This window comes from Harpia harpyja, chromosome 1 (genome assembly GCF_026419915.1).
Source record: "Harpia harpyja isolate bHarHar1 chromosome 1, bHarHar1 primary haplotype, whole genome shotgun sequence".
Classification (NCBI taxonomy): domain Eukaryota; kingdom Metazoa; phylum Chordata; class Aves; order Accipitriformes; family Accipitridae; genus Harpia; species Harpia harpyja.
The window spans coordinates 7254097-7275521 of NC_068940.1; the positions used below are offsets into that span (position 1 = coordinate 7254097).

General features: G+C 39.8%; 1 protein-coding gene across 1 annotated transcript in view; it reads right to left on the reverse strand.

Moving 5' to 3' along the window:
* The window catches only part of RNF144B (ring finger protein 144B), an 88336-nt gene extending 70685 nt beyond the window's left edge, over nt 1-17651 (reverse strand). Inside the window, exon 1 of the mRNA XM_052807157.1 lies at nt 17393-17651. The gene's annotated coding sequence lies outside the window, so the exon portion shown is untranslated. The remainder of the gene's footprint in view (nt 1-17392) is intronic.
* Nucleotides 17652-21425: the final 3774 nt, after the last annotated feature.

A 21425-nucleotide genomic window follows, 5' to 3' on the forward strand; every position in this document is an offset into this window, starting at 1 on the left:
GAAAAACACTTCCAAACAAGCACAGCTACATTTTACATTCACCTCTGCATGCAGTGATCATGTATAGTACAATGCAATGCAGATTTGGGCTTCATAATACAAGGGCTACTATAAATTAACTACCATGTAAGGAAAGAAATTTAAAGGTGGACAGACAAGCAGAAAGAAATATAAACCATGTAGTTATCTTAACATAAACCACTTGGAATAGGAACATGAAAAAAATCTTGACTGCTAATCAGAAAAATGTGTAAAAATTTAAACCAGTTAGATGACTTCATATAAAGGCCCCACTTCTCAAAAACTCAAATACTTGCCACATAACAACAGGCTATACTTCTCTTCTTTCAAAGACACTGATTTATGTTTTCTTGAAAAGGAAAGCCTTACACTAGCCTAACGAAAACAGTGGTTTTGATTATTTAATTCAAGATAACAAAATGCCTCAGACTCGTCCTCAATTATAAACATGACATTGTATTATTTTGCATTAGTCTAAAGAGCCCTCTAGTGTTCACCTACCGCAGGCATAATAAATTATTTCAAATGACTAAGGAACTTCCTTGCAAATCTCTACCTATTAGCTCTACCAAACACCTCTAACTAGCGGAAACCAAATTTTAGGCACTAAGAGATAGATCTGCACAAAGAAAATAATTTAAATTCCATAGTTAAAATTGTTTATCAGGATAATATTTCTATATTACTTTCTGTATAATTTTAAAGGACTCATGGGTTTAAACAACATTTCAGCCAACCATTAGTAATGTTCATTGATATATACTTATTTATATATAGAAAAAGAGCCTTCAGTCTTCACAACAAACTAGCTCTCTCGTTCAGTCACTACTACTGAAAGTCAGTGACTAATGGGTCATGCTGCAATTATCTCCAGAGAGGTATTTTTCTATAAAGGTTCTGTTCAGTTCAGTTCTTGAAGGACCACCCTGTTCCAGTTTAAGCAATGAATTGCAAAAACCTTCAGACCATGTTGTGGAAAAAAGGCAGCATTAAGATTTCTTACTCATTCACATGCCCCACTCCCTCATCTGGGTCAACAAAATTGCCTGTGGAGATAAGCTATGAACCACACCACAACATGGCCCAGCACTACCACAGGCTGTAGAAGCAGCATATAGAGATCATGTAGTCATGATCCAGACATGAAAGAAAAATACATTCTCTGCACTTGGCATTTAAGAAACTACTTGTGTACTTACAAACACATGCCAGAGAGTTGATCTTCACACTGTCCAACCAGTATCATCCGAAATTCCATGCCCAGCCTCTTCAGGCACCTTTCAAAAAAAAAAAAAAACCCAAAACAACACCCCCCCCCCCCCCCCAAAAACCCAAACCCCACAGACACATAGTTTATCTGAAGATAGATCGATCGACTGATCTATCTATCTATCTATCTTGTGTTTACAGAAGCACAGACTGAGCCTTTGGCCTTGGCAAAGTGTTGGATATAACACCGCCACTATTGGAGACATGAAACTTTCTCAGGAGTTTATGAGTTTACTTCAGCTCTTACAATTCTTCTAGGCACCACCATGCATTTAAAATTGTCCAGGACATGGCACCTGTAACACCTATGCCAGGATTATGGAGTGTATGTGCCTAGAGGATAATGTGACAGCAAAGACAAAACTTCTATGTTCTTTAAGCTATAAAAGCATAACTTGTATAGACCGAGTGGTTACACTGGTACTTCCACATCAGTTTAATTAGCTTTGATACAGCTCTTTAAGGTGAATTTAACCAAGATTCTCAACCATTTTTTCCTGTAAGATACTTGCTCTCAGCAAGAGAGGCAATTCTTCATCTACACCAGAGCTTTTTCTTTAGGGAGATAATGCAATAAATACCAAAGTATTGTGACATTTTATTCCTGCTTCTTTCATAATCCATAGTAGCTTTTTATATCCACTGCATGGTTGCAATTGAAAAAGAGCAAGAAATGTAACCCTGCAGTGAAATAAAAGCAAATATACTAAATACTTGTATAAATAATATTAGATTTCTGTAACTTCTTGATTTTTAGAAAGCCTGTGCAAAAGTTTTGAGAATAAAGTTTGATAGCAAAGACATCCCCTCTGACAAGACTGATACTTGTCCTCGAGATGTGCAAGACTGTCATTCCAGAGTCCCTTTAGATTTGCTGTAGTGTAACGATATATTACATACAATCAAAAACACTGCTAAAATAATGGGATTAGGAAGCATAACATCAGCCTTTGTCTGAGCTCTATTAAGCAGTAACTACTTGCTCACTCTTCCATTAGGAAGAATATAAAACCTGTGACACTTAACTCCCACGTTTATTGACAGGATTCTTACTTCAGGGATTTGAAAGGATATTTTTGTGTTGCAGTTACTGTAAGGACAAAAAGTGTGAATTACTTTAAATATGGAACGAAAATGTCAATTTACTGACCTCAGTTATAAAGTGTTTGTACAAAAGCTTTAGAACTGTTTATAAATTCCTAGCATTAGCACAAGTTGGTTATCTAAATGTAAATGAAATTTGTTTCCCATCAGTATCAATAAAATTATCATGGGATAATAAGCAAAAGCAAAATACATAAACTCCTGTAGTGATTTTAAGTCTATGAAATGACTCTATTGAGGTCATTAACCACAAGGTCAAAGCACATACGATTTTATGCAGAACAACAGTACCAAAGAAGAAAACCTGGTGTTCCCAGAGGAAATTCACTGCTACTTTACTATTATTATATTTTCCCATGTAAATGAGAGTTACATTCTCAGTGTCCTGTTATGATTTCCATCTTCCTGTAACCTCTATTAGAAAACGAAAAAGCAGCATGAAAGCAAGCAGACTGACACTAGAACAAATTAATTATGATGCTCTGACACAGGGGATTGGATTGTTTTATTATATTAACGATAATATAGATTAATTTTAAAGAACCCTACTGGTCCTACTTCACAGAGACTATAGATGCCAGAAGAATATTTTGTTAAGCAATAATCTCCAAGGTCAGGAATGAACTGAGCATGCCATTATTTGACAGGAACATTTTCAAATACTTCCTATGACTCGCAAACATGTTTGACAGCTGCTATCAAGTCAATTGTGACAAAACCAAGGTTTCATTTTCACCCTGACATAACCCGGAACTATCAACTAGTCTATTCCCTGAGGAAGACACAATATTATATCCCAATTTATTCAATATTCTTTCCTCTCCTCCTTAAAAAAAAGGTCAAGGTAAGGAAAAATACATGCACTACAGAACCCCGTTGGGAGGTGACTCTGCAGAGGGCAACTCAAGTAAGGAAGTATATTTTCTTCATCTGAAAACTGAAAACCGTAATACGAATATGCATCTTCTGCAAATGCTTTAAAGAGAACCGTAACTCTGTCATTACAAAGGCTATGAGTGCTTCTCCCTTTATCTTTTAAAAGTACATTGAACAGAAATCATTTGCAAGATGTAACTTCATACTTTCTATTTCATACACCAATCTTTGATTAATAACCTATTTTTCTTTTCCACTCCTCAAGAGAGATTTCAGAAATCAATGCATTTTCCTTCTGCAATCAAAAAGGTTTATGGATCTCGTAAGATTTTACACCGATCTCTTCAAATGTGCCTAAACCTTACATGCCAATAGAGGAGGAGATTTAAATACTTGCCCAAGATTCTCTCAACCCATTTCAGGTGAAGTAAAAGTCAGTCATTAAAAATTTTATGACCCTTTCATGTAAAGTCAAGTCTTTTTATAAGGGCAGGTATGAACTGAACTCCCAGTTGAAATTAAAGCTACTTCAAATTCTGTGTAACCCAGAGCAAAGCAGGGAGCTGCTGCACGATGGCAGTATACGCTACTGCCATCATCCTGCCTGGCAAAACCAGTTTGTAGCCCTGGTACACATGTTCACTTCTAGGTAAGGAGGCTTTAAAGACAGCAGTCAATAGTCTTTCATAGACCTCACACAGCAAACTGGTGAGACAATACAGAATTAGAGTGGTGTAAGTGACATTAAAATTCAGCACTTCAGAGCAAATAATAATAGTTACACACCAGAAAACTGGCAGCAAAAATCTCGGACCTCCAGAGACAGATGGAGTGCCCACCTCTAAGCGGTGGCTGCTCTCCTGGTCCAGCAGTGCTGTTCCAAGCACATGTCCAGGGGCTGCCTGCAGCTCTTCACAGACTTCAGACAAGCGCAGTTTTAATTCCTTGCATTTAGAGCGCTGTCCTTCATGGCAATATATGACATGATAAGTAATATTTGGCACAGAAATCTCTAATCTTTAAATAACATTATGAAGCCCAGTTTTATTCAGTTATTAATCACAGTCTTGTATCTATACTTGTCCCTCTTACAAAAATATACTTGAACCTTTATGTTCATGCCTTCAAAGCACACATTTACCAACACTGACATAATAAAAAAGAAAAAAAAAAAATGTGCTAGAACTCAAAGTTCCATACATTAAAACCAACAAGTTTTCTCTTTTAAAATAAACATAAATGGGAGAGCAATAGGATTTGGGAGCTTTTAAAAGTGTTCTTTATAGCGTTCATGATATACATTTAACTATTTGCTCAAAGTTTTTAATTACAAGGTAGAGAGAAAAAGCAACTGCTCTGGAAAGTTGTCCAGCTTCACAGTGCTTCACTGTGTACTTCAGTATCTCTGGCTAACATGGCATAGAGTTTTCTTTCCTTCTAGCAGTTCCCTTTTCACTGTACCCTGGCTGAGACCCCTCAGCTTCTGATAGAAACCATACACTGGGAAAAATTAGTGCTTGTTTCACCTTCAGTACTACAGAAATACCATGCTAAAAAGAGGTACAAAAGGAAAGGGTATATTGGTTCTTTCTGTACTGATATTAGTACATAGAATCATAAAATGGTTTGGGTTGGAAGGGACATTAAAGATCACCTAGTTCAAACCCCCCCACCATGGGCAGGGACACCTTCCACTAGAGCAGGTTGCTCCAAGCCCCATCCAACCTGGCCTTGAACACTGCCAGGGATGGGGCAGCCACAGCCTCTCTGGGCAACCTCTTCCAGTGCCTCACCACCCTCACAGTGAAGAACTTCTTCCTTACATCTAATCTAAATCTACCCTCTTCCAGTTTAAAACCATTACCCCTCCTCCTATCACAACACTCATTCCCTGATAGAGTCCCTCCCCATCTTTCCTGTACATCCCCCTTTAGGTACAGGAAGGCTGCTATAAGGTCTCCCTGGAGCCTTCTCTTCTCCAGGCTGAACAACCCCAACTCTCTCAGCCTTTCCTCATAGGAGAGGTGTTCCAGCCCCCGATCATCTCTGTGGCCCTCCTCTGGACCCGCTCCAACAGGTCCATGTCCTTCTGATGTTGGGGGCCCCAGAGCTGGACGCAGTACTGCAGGTGGAGGTCTCACGAGAGCAGAGTAGAGGGGGAAAATCACTTTCCTCAACCTGCTGGCCACGATTCTTTTGATGCAGCCCAGGATGCGACCGGCTTTCTGGGCTGTGAGCACACGTTGCTGGGTCATACTCAGTTTTTCATCCACCAACACCCCCAAGTCCTTCTCCTCAGGGCTGCTCTCAATCCACTCACTCATTGCCCAGCCTGTATGCGTGTTTGGGATTGCCCCCACCCATGTGCAGGACCTTGCACTTGGCCTTGTTGAACTTCACGAGGTTCACACGGACCCACCTCTCAAGCCTGTCAAGGCCCCCCCTCTCGATGGCATCCCTTCCCTCTAGAGTACCAACCGCACCACTCAGCTTGGTGCTATCCGCAAACTTGCTGAGGGTGCACTCAAGTACAAATAGTAGTCCAAAACCCAAAGTAATATTAGTGAACACTTCACTGTTTTCTCAGAACACTTTCCCCTTTCCGCTACTTGTTGATGTTATCTGGTTGTCTGAGCTGAGCTTGAAGAGCTTCATATCCCAAGGTCCTCTGTCAGAGGGCCAAGAATGGATCGTGAATTGGCAAACGGTAAGTCACCGCTGAGTGATACTCACCCAGAGATTGACATGGACAGGCAGGAGCTCGGTAAACCCACAGACACCAATATTCTGGATGGGGCCAGGGGCCCTCAGGGACCATGAATTCCCTCCTGCCATCCCAAGGGCATCGCCACATGCATGCTCTCAGTCACTCTATACATTGTACCACCCCAGCTTCTCCCTGCAACCTGCACTTCAGTTCATTCCTGTGCGCCCTCGTACACTCATGGGATCTCCTGAGTTGATGGAAGGAGACAAGAGGACCATCAGAGCTCCCTTAATTCCTAGGCAGCATCTCAGGACAAAGTAGCACATGCATGTGTCTTCTGAGGACAAGGAACCAGGATACAAACCAAAGAGGGGACTAGGAGGTAATGAGCATGTAATCAGTGCTGAAGGGCACGCTACACAGTCTATTACTTTTTTTAATGTCTGCCTTTTACAGCTTTTGCAAATTAACACACTCAGCAAGCTGGTGGGATTCTGAGTCATCTATGACATAAAATAAACGTATTCAAATGTCAAAACAACTAAGTATGAGTTCCAATTTTTAGGATACATTTTTAATAGCAAAATTATTAGCAATTCTAATACGTCCACTTCTACTATGTCAAAATCTAACATTTTATTTAATAAATAAAATGTAGAACTATTATTCATACTACTTTACGTTTGGTTTTAAGCCCACAAAGTCAGCTAATCTCTGTGGATACTGCAAAATCCCATGATTAAGATTGACTTTATAGACACACAGAGAAACATGTCATAACAGAGCTAAAAAACCAGAAGTATTCAAAAGAATTAAAAGATTCAAACACAGTATTTTGTTTTGCTTTGTTAATGACAAAGTATTTCTGATTCTTATTACATTTTCCCTTCATGTCAAAAGAAAACTTGTTGATTCAAAAGCAAGTAATTAGAACTGTGAGGGAAGACAGAAAAACACCCCTGAACTGAAACTTTACCCATACTGTAATTTATTACTTTAAATATTTAGATGTGATGTAATATAATGTCTCCACCGTCTTCCAATCCGGTGCAACTGCAGGCTTCCCCTGAAAAAAGAGCTCCTGTCTGCCTCCTTTCCCTCACCCCTCCCTCCCTTACCTTCCACTCCACCAGATCTAATAACTCTGTGGCCAGAAAGAGAGTCCAGCAAGCTCATCTGACCGAAAACTTAGTCAGTCTTCTGCCAGGCTCCCAAAAAGAAAGAACAGTTTTACATCAGACCAGTTTAGTGGACTTCTTCCTGCCCCAGGAACAGGGAAGTGTATGACTAAGTACAGAAACGTAATAGCAATCCATTTCTTTCTGTGACAGCTGCAGTTCTACCGGACAGCATCACGTCCAGCCACATGCTCAGGGCGTAATTCTAAGCTAAAACTGACCTAATTTTATGTTGGCCCCCCAAAAAAGATAGTCCTCGCTTCTCACTTGTGCCAGAATAGCACTGGTGTAGGCAGATGACCTGCAAGGTCTGGGAGCTGATCAGATACTTCATCCTACAATGCAAAAAACCCAATCCCTTTCCCACTGGACCATGTCTATTATCCAGTTAATCATGCCGTTAATGAATGCTAGCATAAACGAGGGCGGCAACATGCAGTGGGTGGGCAGGGGGAGGACAGGGACACCCCCTCCAGCAGAAGCACAGACTTACAGACTTCAATGCAAAACCGAGGACGAGCACGATTCCTCCAAGGGCCCAACGTGGAAGTAAGGAAGGAGGGGACATCCACCTCGTGAGTCGAACACAGACAGACTGGCACGTTCACTCTCTGTAAACCTTAACCAGTCCCCATGGCGATGGATGAACACCCAGGCAGACGTGAAACTTCCTGTGTTGTAGTGGGGTTTATGGTTTCCACATCCTTCCACTCCCTGGTATTACTATTTTTCTTCTGACAGTTTAATGAATGATATAGCAGAGTGGTCCCACTAAAGCAGCACCACTTTTGCAGTAAAGAAACGAGTTCTCTTCCTAGTCCATTACTGTTTACTAAATAAAACCAAGCATCTTATTGTACACTGGAAGCATCTGGAAATCTAATGCCATATGAATGTACAATAACTGTACATGCAACGTTTGTCCTTTCACTCCTCATCAGCTATAAACAAACACGTGCATTTTAAAATACCCCAAAACACTTGAGTTTTCTTGGACTTTTTCAAATGTATGTGAAAATGCCAATTGGCATAAACAATATATACAAGCTTACGTATTACACAGTATTTGCCAGAATAAAAAGCAACACAGAAACCCAAAATGGGCCAGTTCTCAGCTCCACAAAGGCAGAGACAGAATATAAGTGGTTACAAGTCTATGAACAATACTTGCACTAGCCTTGACAGAAGAACCCCAGGCACAAAACCAGGTATCCTCAGAAGAAAGTAGAAACCAACACCTAGTAGCACTTACAAAAAAGCTGCTTCCATCTGCTCTGAACTGTTTGAATTCATTTTCAAGACTGTTTTTCTGAGGTCAGGAGCAGAGCCTATGCCAAAGAATGTGATCTGTTTTATTAGTCAAAAGGGAGTATTTAGTTTGGGAAGCATCAGGAATGTTTAAGGAGGCATATTTTGGGGTTTTTTGCAGGTTACTACCAGGAAAATTCCAGCTTATTGGGGCTAAATTACAGGAGAAGAAAGCGATGTGTAACTACTTAAAGGCTAAAAAGGAGTTTAATATGCATTACTACACACTAAGTTTGAAAAGTAGTCAGTGTTCCTAGCCAGAACCACATAAACAAAAAAGATTCCGTATGTTCATCCAAATCAATCTGTACAGAATTTAATCATAATTACAGAGAAGGAAGAGTGCCTTCTCCCACCACTAACTGCATGCAAAATTTCCTCTTGCACACAGTTTCTGCAGGATGGCCTCACTGCATGAGTATCTTTGGCATCAGGGATGTCCACAACATGAGAAGCAGACTTTTGTACTGCTGAGAGAGTGTGGAAAGATACTCCAGGATACATGGCCTTGCGTGAATGAAAAAGGACTCTTACAGCTTATCTACACAAAGAAGCTACTCTGTATTAATTGAGGGTATGAATTTACAGTGCAAATTCAAATGCTCTACAACTCCTTCCACGTGCAATGAGTTGAACGCTCCAGGATAATTAACTACTTCACATTCAACAAGAATATTCAATAATACCCAAAACAGCCGCCAGTGTGGAGCAACGGGTGTTGTGTACATCCTGCCTTATTCCACAGCAACTTCTCTTGGAAGACACACCTTCAGTATCAGTAAAACAGAAACTTTAAAAAAAAAAAAAAAAAAAAAACCTAAACAGTTTAACTTAACACCTTCACTTCTTGCAGATTGCCAGGAGAGAGCACACTCCCACTTCACAGTTTGTAGACAGAAAGCTTGTTTACACAGAGACCCTCATGCTACTGACGCCAAGTCCTGCCAAACCCTGCAAGTGAAGATGTTCAGGAACACTGAAGGTGTTACCTCTTTTCGCTGCCTGTCTCACCTTCTGCCAAAGACGGCCATTGCTGCAGCACAGTAAGCAATGTGTCCTTGCCTCATGACTCCCCAGTCCATAGTCCATTCTATTTGCTTTCTCTCAACATAAATTTGTACTATGTACCATTCACGAATTACCCCGGCTGCACAGCAAGCATACATGTCGTTCTGCTACTCTGTCCAGCAGCCTAAGGAGAGGAGCAGAACAGAGAAGTAGACATCATAACCTTATCATTCACCCTACCAAAACTTAGCAGCGTTTATTAGCCAGAACCTTCAGGAAGATTAATTTGAATAAGCTTTTAAAATGCATTAGTTAAACCATAAATAGAGCCTAAAAGTGGCTGTAAAATGCTTTTGTTTAATATACTTTAGAAGTCAGCTAAACCAACAAAAGTCACTTCCAAATAAAAGTATCCATAACAGATTTGAACGTGATTTAATTAACAGACTTTTGAAGTTAGCTCAAATTCATATTTCAGGATGTCCATGCGGTTAATTTGGAATATTTTTTCTGAATGTTCCTATGTATGCAAGCCCAGAGACTGCTATTCATTTTTTCTGAGGCACAAAACGCAGTGAAGACAGAGGGCTGTGTTTAGCACTGGGCAGGAAGGTAGCTGTGAAGAAGTGTGAAGTGAAAGCGTTTCAAGCAAGTATTTTTGTAAGGCACTCACAAAAATGACAAAAATGGCTCTGTTGCTTAGCTCATTTTTCAACTGAATTACTTAACCAGATGGAAAGCCAAGATATGTGACCTTCTGTGCCAACTAAGGTCACATACCTTTTTTTTTTTTTTTTTTAAGTAGAGTTTAAAAGTAGAAACTACTCTGAAAGGACAAGCAAAATTTTTGGTGAAAACTTAAGGTGAACGCATTTTCTAAAAGATAATTGCATAGGCAATTAGACACACAAACCAGATGTAATCTAACAGCACTCAGATTTCTGAGAAAAAACATGTATTATACCTCCCCTGTATTACTGATCATTCTAATGCATACTGCAGGCCAAATTCTTCCTTGGTAAGTCACCTCTTAAGCACACCAGAAAAAAAGAAAATTACATACCTACACATTTTAAAGGAGAAATAGCCATGACATAACTGAATTCCTACTCTGATGAGAGCCATGGCATTTGTTTTTAGTAAGTCTTAACTTCTATAGTTAATGCTAGATCCTGCTTTACTTTTCAGTATCTGTATTTCCTCCCAGCAAAGCCCAGAGCAGATTAGACAGAGGCTTAAACTTACAAACTAAACTGACATTTACATGTCAGAAGTGACACACAGAAACTCTCTGCAATTGAATCACTCAACCTGCATAGTCGCCCAGCTGGCTTCCATAGTGGGATACATCAGGTCACTATTTACTGTGGGCAAAAAGACTTCTCAGAGTAGCTTCATCCAGGACTCCTTTAAAACAGTGGAAGGACTTTAGCAGGCTTTAGGACATGACAGATCTTATACCCAACTTTAATAAAAATTAAGCAAATTTTTAATGTTTAGGACATGTTTACTTTTCAAGACCAAAACAGGAAGTTTTATAGAACAAGCAGATCTAATAATATTACGTATTACAATTTTCTATAAAGCTTTAAAACCTCTTAACAGAGATAGCAGCTATGTTACATTATTAAAGTCTACAATCCTGCACACAACCTTTAGGTATGTGAATATTCCATCTTTATTTGGGTAGGCAAATCAGGTAACCACTCTCATAGGTATTTATAGCATTGGGATTACAGGACCTATTTCTGAGAGGTGGGAGGCAACTACTTCTTCCAATTTACCAGCATGTTCAGGTTACAGAGCTCATGTGTGATCAAGGATCTTGTAATCAATGCTGCAATCCACCACCAAAAAGTCTAATTCTCATCAATAATAAAAGCTGCTTTACATAGTGGGTGTAAGCATTTCCCTTAAGGCCTAACTAAGCATCCAGGGAAGCCTAATTCCACCAAAGGTAGCGGCAAGTGTAGTATGTGTTAATTCATGCTAATTCACAGCAGTTTAAAAGCACAACAGTACAAGCCTCACCACATGGTAGCAACCGGGGTACAAGTCTCTCAAAAAACAAATAGCATATAGCAACTAAGAATAAACTAGAAACAGACACCAGATTTTTAAAATATTTGTTCAATCATTTATTTCCAAAGTAATTAAACACTCAATGAGAAATGGCCAGACTAAAACTGTCAAATTATATAGTTGTGTTTATATAACAGCAGCCTCCTTCCCCAGCTACATTTCAAATGGGAAAAGTATGTAATTTTTTTTTTTTTTTTATCAAAACCAGGCAAAGGATTTTCCCATAAGCTTTCCAGGAAAGTCAACCTCTGGACTAAAACCCAACCTAAAAATTTCAGCAGGAAAGGAGAATATTTCATTATGGTATAAATATGCAAAGGCAACATTCAGACACAAAACTATGGTGAAAATTCTTATGTAACTTTCAATTTAGCAGGCTACTGCAGACTACCACCTATTGTAACAAGAACACAACATAACAATTTATTTAAAAAAACCCTCAACCGAATTCACAGACATTATATCGTGTGCTCTCTACTTCTGTCTGATTTTCATATATTAATCTTCAGTATCAGGAACAAATGCTTAAAAAGCATGAGAATGTGTTCTGTTCCACAAAGACACTTTTGTCCACATAACTATGCATGTTTTGTTCCAAAAAGCAGTAGATAATTTCATGGAATCACAGGATTTTGCCAAGTTTGACAGTTAAGATTTTTGCCAAAATTAAAGAGTTTCAGTTTATTTATAAAATAATTACTTGGAGAAGCTAGGATATTTATTTTGAAATTTCATATGCTCTACCACCTTCTTGTAAGCTGAAGAAGTACAACAAATACCTGCAACAACAAAGGTTCTGTAACCAGAAAAAGAGTTTGAAGTATCTTGTGAAATTATTTTTATAAAAGCTGGAAAGAGTAATATCTGAAACACTCCAGAAACTTTTGTAGAATATGAACAAGCCCAAGATCTATTTTACCAATTCTTAAATCCTTTAAAATTACTGGGAGTAATACACCTCCCTGTGTATTCTGGATCATTAATAAGATGTGAGACAGTTGTTCAACATAAGCCTAAAAAAAGCATCATCTTAACCAACACATTGAAAAAATAGCAGTTTTAAAGTTAATTTTGCATTTCAAGGTCTGCCTTAAAATCTGCTTACAAAGTACCTAAAAGTGTGGAGTGAGGACACAGGAGATGTCAGACCTGTGGATACTTCACTCTCACTAACACCTCTTTGCCCTGACAATAGGACATCTACAGTAACAGTTGTTTGGTTGTTTTTTTGCTGAAATCCTGAAAAGCACAAACAGTGCAAGTTCTAAAGTCATTCTTCAGAAATTGAAGCAAATAATTTTGTCACATTTTTCATGCCAGCACAACATGCATAATAAAACGCATATATGTACGCAAACATAGAATATTTGGAAGTGAAAAGTTATCAGTGAGATAGCTTATACTGGATATATGTTTGTACAACATACGTTTGGTTTTCTGTCCTACAGCTGTCTGCCACAGATCACAACCTGGTGTTTCACCTTAACACGTCAAGCTGTAAAGCACAGAGAGGCTGCTGCTCAATAGATGGCAAAACCACTGAAGACAGAATGGGTATCATAACCATTTCCAGATAAGCTATCCCTGTTAGCGATTAAAGCTCCCGTGGGACTGTACAGTTTGATCAGCTTACTCCGCTCTCTTCTACTGACTTTTAGAAAAGCTGTTGTAAATTTCCACTTTTTTTCCACTGTCCATGCTACACGGATGGGAATCAGCAGATTTGTAGCCTATTTCCAGTTCTGTTATTAAATAATATTCATACTATGTTATCCCTCATTTTACCGAGTCATAAAATGAAAAAAAAAAAAACAAAACAAAAACCCAAACCAAACCAACAACAAAAAAACCCCAACAACTGACTTTACCTGAGCAGCCAATCCAAATTTGGCATCTCAGAGGTTATTTCACTTAGAGAGACTAACTGGTAGTCCAGTATTCCATTAATAGAAATTTATTTATTTACAACATATGTATATGGGACAGAAGAGGATGGGATAGAGGAAAAGGTAAGACAAAGAAGAAAAAAAATTTCCAACTAGTTTATGAGCTCTTCTGTCACCAAGCATTTACACTGTTATATATGTAATCGAGGGATGAATATTAACTAGCTAGCCTGTGAATTTTCTGAAAAAGCTCAACCAACTACCCACAGATGCACGTGGGTAGTGATGTGATGTTATTCCTGGAAAGTCTATTTGTAATGTCCACATTTCAGAAGTGGTATCACTCATCCTCAGGCAACTGAGTACTCAAATTCTGCCTTCTGTGACATCTTTGCAATAATTTTGACTTGTACTGGGATTGCTGTAACCAAAGTATTTTACAGAGCAATCTAATTTTTAGAATTACATCAGGTAAAATAGTGCCTTAATATTGTCTGCAAAATAAATAGGATAACTAAAGTACTGATTTTCATATAAGTGGATACTCTCATGTTTGGTTATTTTGACCAGGAAGGCTTAACCCAACTTTATAGGAATTAACTTAAAAAACTATATACAATTCCACTAAACATTTTGAGAACTTATATAGCTTCCATTCACTAGGCATCACACAGTGTTTCATTTTTTTGAGCAAGCTTCAGAATATCCCTGTAATTATTTCCTCCAGATTGTACCTACAAAACCCAAGTACAGAAACCTTCACTAATTTGTCTTTGATGACACAGGAGGTGACTATTAGATTCATACACACAGGACTGGAAATGTGTCTTCTAGTTCCATACTCAAAAAGTCTTTCCACTTTTTCAAACATGAAAATTCAAGCAATATTTGGTAAAATACACTTAATTCTTGAGCAAATGTTTTCTAAAATCCATCAACACATGTAAATACACTACTTTGTACTAGGAAGATTTCAGAATCTATTTCTGTTATAGTCATGAGAAAAAGGCTGAAATATGAAAAAGTCTTTCTGTTTAAAGGAGCAATAAAACTTACAACTACAAGCTTCTCTTCTGTATAGAAAACTAAAAAAAGTCAAGCAGCTGTTCAAGATCAGCGAGTTTAAACCAGTGTCTTTCTCCACAAAGAATGGCTGAAGTCCTAGGAGTAAAATTAGGGAGAACTCAAATTCTGCAGAACTGACTGCAGCCTTCCCTTTTGCATGGCAGCATCTCTAATCACTCCTATGCCAGCATCTTTATCCCTTTATACTGTATCAGAGTAATGAATGCCCTTGAATTTCACTCCTGCTTGTGAGCAAAATCTTCCTCATGTTACAATATCAGGTGGACTTTTCTCTTACCTATTATAATGCCTGCAAGCCAGATTGCTTTATCTTGTAATTACCAAGGTGCAATCTTTATTTTAACCTCTTGTAAGGAATGAATTTTTATCACCATGTCCACAGCTGCTAGTCAGGAATGATTAGTTTCACAGCTTTCAAACCTTTCCACGTCATTTGAATGCACCATACAATGGCACATTTCAAAATGACGGGCTTCTTGAGCCAGCTACATCCATTGGAAGAAGCGGTGAGTGATTCAGTCCTCTCAGCCTAAATGAACTCTCCCTTTTATGCTTTTTCTTAATCGTTATTGCATATGGATACCTCCTGGAATTATGTAATGCATGCACGTCAGTGCAAATCTACCATGCTCCAAACTTTAAATGAGAGGCATCAATTGAAATTTACTTGGAAAAATGATAAATGAAGCAGCAACATGGTGATGAAACGTAGTGACAGAATTCACAATTACAGACTTTTTACCTTTGTATAATGTTTAGATTAGGCTGCAGCTCAGCAGAGACTTCAGAATATTTACCTTAACTTTCCCCTTCATACGACAAACAGTTCTTTGAGTCTTGCATTCAAAATCAGGCCTTAAACCATATGTTTCCTCCAAAACAGGGATACTGCTATCAAAAGTGATACTTCAAATAAGCATTATCAAATTTGTTTCTACTTAAAAGTATTGTTACAATATTTAAGTAAGTTTTTGCCAATCTGTTTCTATTCACTCATAGACATCAAATTTCTGTATAATAAAAAGATGGGGCATTTTCCCTTTACAGATTTTAATAATTTAAAATATGTCTTTCTAGGTTCTCACACTGTAAACAAACTTTACCTCAATGCCCCCTAAAGATGCATTAACATAGAACAGGATGAAACCAAGAACCTGACTTACAAAACTGTAAATCTTCTGTCCCGTGCTAAATCTCCGCAGCTCTCTACAGTCCTCCTGCAACTTTCCTTGGGTCCTAGACCGTGGTGGAGCCCACCTCACACTAAGAGGAAGCTAGATGCAGAAATCTGTGAAGCCTCTGAGGTCTAGCCACCAGAGAGGAAAATATGAGCTTCCTATATTTAAGTTGTCTCTATTTCAGAATGTCATTACTGGAATTCTTTCAGACTTTTTTTAACTTTAAAAGTCCTTCTCATCTTGACTTTGCAAGGCTATTTATGTGTGTACACATAAAATAGTTTCCCTAAAGCTTTTACTTCTGTCATACCAGAATTTCCACTAAAAAGGTCATCAGAACTGAACGCTTACAGCTTTTAGGCACACAAAACAGCACTGTGGTTTCTTGCCCCTCCTGAAAAGACGTGCTACATCTATATTTCCAATTCTGCAAGTCCTGCCTGTTAAAGAGGAGAATCGGTTAAATTGTGCATTATCCAATTACATACAAATCCTGTATTAAAAGCCGGGTTTGAGCTAACTAAAGTCACAAAATATGACAGAAGCTATTGAACAAATTCAGTATCCGGTTACAGTCAGGTAAATCTAGAGTAACAGCTCTGAAACAAACAGAGTTACCATGGTGTAAAGTCTGAAGTAATCGGGAGCAGAACTTGGCCACCTGGCATTTACTCACTTCACTAAACCTAAAGCCCTGGAAGGGTCAAACAATGAATAACTACATAATTTGTGAGAAGAAATGCCTAGAAACCCAGGATACAGAGGTGAAGTGAGGATAAATGCTATGCTTCCATGCTGAACTTTCTGGATTTTGTTAGTCTAAGCCAGGCCATGGATATTGCTTTAATATGCAATGAATATTTTCAGTGTGAATTTCCATACATTTAAAATAAGACGTGATTCATACAGAATTCACATGGCATGCCCTGGCTTTTTAAAGTAGCTTGAATATAACAGGCAGATGTATAAACCTGTGAACAACTTTAGGTGGGATTTCTTTTTCTACATAATAAATGCAATTGTTTCAACTGCGGACTGTGAATAGTTGGAGACTTCAATATTTGTTTCTCTATCTAGTTTATGTATTTCAGAATAAATACTAAGGGCTCAAATCTGGAAAGCAAGAAGGTTGTTCACAGTAGTAGCCTCTTCAAGGCTTAAAAGCTTTTGTAGAGTTGCACTTGCACCTCACGTGTGGCAAAGCGTACCTAGAGAACAGGTACGTGGAAAATACCTTTAAAAGCCTGTTAAAGTTACAGGGAATACACGCTTAAATTAAGGTTATCTAAAAAAATTAAAACCTTAATTAAGCTTCAGAATATTACTTCTAAGTACATAAAATGAAAGCCCCCGCTGAATACCATCGCCACACTCTGCTAGCCCTGGAGCGAACCGTCGAGCACACCTGCCACTCGCAAGCTCCCAGAATCGAGAGGAATCGCACGAGAGTCCCCTAAGCCGAGAAAAGTTCACCTCTTTCGCAGAAGATAACGCCATTAACACGCGTGCCCCGAGCCAGCAATCACCGCCTGTTCACCTGAAAAGGGGGGGTGGAGCGGCCCGCCTGCCCGGCTTCGAGCAAGGAGGGAAGGGGGCTCAGCTCGCTCCCCTCGCTGTCGCAGGTGCCCGTCGGTGCCGACCCCGGCAGGGGGGCTCAGGGCAGCCTCCGCAGCCCCCGCCGTTCCCTACCTTCGCCCCTCGCCGCCCACGGCCGGGGCCGCGACGCCTTGAGCCCGGCGGCGGTTTTCTCCTGGACGCGTCGCAGCGGCGGGGGGGGGGGGGGGGGGCACAACGGACGGTACGGCCGCTCTGAAGCCCCGCTCCGCGCCGGCGTCCTCCTTCCCTCGGGGTTCTTCTCCCCCCCCCTTCACGCACCTGCCTCCTGGCCGAGGAGGCTGCCGGCCAGCTGGGGCCCGGTGCCCCCCACCCCCGCGGGCGGAGAGCGGAGTGAACCGGCGGCCCCGGGCCGAGCCGAGCCGGGGGCGGGGGGTGTCCCCGCTGCCGGCGGCGCGCAACTCCAGGCGCCGCCGCCTCTTACAAAGGGCAAATTCATTTTACGTTTCCCCAGCGCAGCGGTGGAAGGGCTCGGTGCCGGCGGAGTCCCACAGCTACCGGGCGGTCGGGGCCGGGGCCGGGGCCGGGGCGGGGGGGGGGGGGGGGGAATCTCACTCTGAAAAGGAAAGCTTCTCGTCCTCTGGAAAACATCAAATTACATCACATCACGTTGACAAATTACCAAGATCACCTTAAATTATTAGAAAGCGACAAAGTTTTCCTTTTTCTCGTTTCTGGGTGTTTGTTGGCTTTTTTTAAACGCAGGTTCCCACCAACTACGCGCGATGCATGTGGAAAACCACCAGTTTCGCTTTGTAGCCCAACTTGGCGATGAGCTTAGTGCAAACTTGTCCTAGCGCAAAGCCGTAATACCCCTGGAAATGCTTTCCATTTACAATGAGTTTAAAAACGTGTAACTGTAAATTACCAACTGTACCAAAACCTATAGACCTGCCCAGTAGAAATTTACAGACTCAAAGCCTAAATGAATTGACAGTGTTTCTTTTTCTGAAGTGTGAGGTACATAACATTTACATAGTGAACTGGCACATACACACACTATTCATTGCAAAACTCTCTCAAAAGTAGCAGGAGGCCAGTAACTGAGTGAGTGCATTCACCACAGGTCAGATACTGTCCTCGTGGTACTTCGCTAGGGAAACCGTCCAGCTAACAGTTCTCGATCAGTGAGCAGCCTGTGGGACCTCGAGGCGAAAGCCCTGTTACCACCCCTGTCCTCAGCATCAGCAGAGGGACACAAGAGAGCTTACAGGGCTATCGCCTGCAAGAGCTACGTGTCGTCTGTTCAGAGTTCCCAGACTCTACCTGTAGATCTAAACACTAGATCTAGTACTAGATCTAAATACTTCATAGAACACGTAACAGCCGTGCGTGCTTTGACTGAACATATACTTGTAGATGTTACTAAACACACACAAAGCAGTAACCTTCAAACCCAGCAGAGTAAGATTTAACTTCACGGTAACTGGATGGTTAACAGAAATCCCAACGCAGAGCTCCATCTGACAGCGTACAGTGTTGTCACTCATTATGTACTATTTTGATTCACTGTGTCTCTGATGTTTCTTATTACAATTCTGTTGAAAATTTGCATATACTTACCCTGGAACGTGACCCATATAGAGATTTCTAAAATATAGCGAAACTGCTTAGATCAATTCATATCAACTACTCATTTCATATTTGCGAAAATTAGTATTTACAAGGACAACTCTTTAAGCTTCTTAAGGGTAAGAAACAGCTGACAAGTGTGGATGATGCAATAGTCTGCTAATCCTGAAACACTTAAGATAGGGAATGAAAAGGGGAATGCAGGATGTCAGAAGTGAGCAGGACTCCCTTAGGAAACACTTTGCAAATCGGGTATTCTTATCAGTCAGCAAATGTGAAATACTTTGAACAATTATGCAGTGAACACTTGGAGATACTCAGCATATGCATATGTTAGTAATCACACCATAACTTAACTACATACTGCTCAAAATAGTTTTCAAGTTTCTCTTGTCTTGTAAATTGCGTTAATTAGCTCAATGATCAGTTCACATTTAGATTCCTGCTTTCAGTAGCAATCATATAACCCTTAGATTCAAAAGCCATATCATGCCTCTAACGTTAATAAAGATGTACTTGGCATTTATACAGGACTTTTCTCAGCGTTTCATAGACAAGCCACTTTGACATTTCTAGGAAGCATTTAGTCACATGACTGTTACAGAGAAACTGAAGTGTGTACATATATTTGTATGACTCATACAAGAACACAAAGCAACAGTACCTACATTATTAAAAAGTAGCATCCCATAATTTGTTGCTGTGGTATTTTACTCTATGGATAAAATTCCTAATGAGAGTTCCTGAGTACTTACTTTGATGCAGGGCACTTTCTCTGCAATCTATAGATGACCTTTTCTGTAATTTCGCCCGCAGCAGATCTGCTAGTTTCTGGGTTGATGGCAGGACACTGCAGTAACCAGTCACTTTGGAAACAAAATAAACACAGTCCTGGGGGACTTTGTATACTCTGTGAAGCTTATACTGCTATTCCCAAAAGCTTCTCAAAAACTGCCGTATGCTCTATACCGAAAGCCAATCAACATTGCTTGCTTATACAAGCTGCTCTGAACTAACTGAAAAGAGCTGTTTATATTAACAGAGGCTGGTAACCTTGTTTAAAATTGCACTGCCTGGTGCACTCCAGCATACAATACAAGCTTGTAGTATATCTTCAGACACACCAGCTGCTTCTTTTTAAAGAAGAAAGGTGCTTTTTAAAGCACCTTCAAACCATTTTTCACCATTTAATTCTACTGAGTTACTATGTCTAAGAAACATACCCTTTGATATCTAAAAGTGAGCCCAAGGTACCTCCAGGATAACTATGTTGTATGGAACAGGTGTTTGCAGGTGGAGCTAGCCGTCAAAACTACGAGAGTGTCCTTAACATTGGGACTATGGCAGTAGAAGAGCAGCCTCTCTGTGATGGAATAAGAAGAGCAGGCTGTAGTAAGCAGCTCTTGCATTAACTCGAAAACCCTCTTAGAATCACTTATCCCTTTCCAATGTAGCCTTCTTCCAGAACAAAGGCTTTTAAGTTGTGTTTAGTACCTTTCACTACACTGTGTAAACACCTTAGATGATAATGCGAACATTTTATACCAATATAGTCATCTGGCATAGGTCTTTCAACTCTCAGCTGAAACTGTATCAAGCTAACTTCACCAGGTTGGGTGGAGAAAAGGCAGCAATATAGAAGTATCAATACAGTGAAGCATCCCAAAGCAGTGTATTGAGAATGAGCATTTTTACTCATATTAAAAATGAGAAGATAAACCAGTTTTGGTCTCTTTTCTTGAATTTAACAGTTTCCCTTTAAGACATATCTAAAATTTTCTCAAATTCGCCCATTTTTTCTCCCAAATTCTACCTTTGCCGATTTTTTCTAAGTCTTTTTAATCCATATTGTCTCAAACCTGCCTGGGAGATGCAACAACCAATTATTAAACCGTAACAGCACACTGAAACTACTCCATAAACTTAAAACTCAAAAAAATACTATGAAGGGCAGAGAAGCTTTCAAAAAATAGAATCAAGAAAAGTTAGTTATCATAGCTGTTGAAGTTCTGCCAGAAGAAACCTGTGACAAAACACAATTTACCTGCACTATCAGTTCCTAAAATACCAGATTCAGCCTACGTTTAAGGGTCTGCCTGCTACTAACGTGATACATTTTCACTGAAAGGATCAATGAAGCTGTTATCTTCTATTTCTCCTCAAGATGCAGCACTAACATGGTATGTGTAGGACATTAACATCAGTAGTTTAATTAAGTAAATCATCTCCATTGGGTAAACACGTCCCTCTTTACAAAATGATGGTCCAATTTATCATCACAACCTGAAGCACAGCCTTTGGACGTCTTCTGTCACAATTCTGAATAATCCAAACCTATTCATCTTACAGGAAGTAGTCTGTTGTCTTCAAACATCTGTCTTGTGCCATTTGTGTAGCCCATGGCTTTATGATGAGATATTTTTGTCTCCTTATTGTGTGTTAACTTCGGGCTTGTCTAATTATGTATTGTTGGTAAATAATTTACATTCTCCCTTTTAAGACCACCACCATCTGTGACTGCACCAGCCTTAAAAAC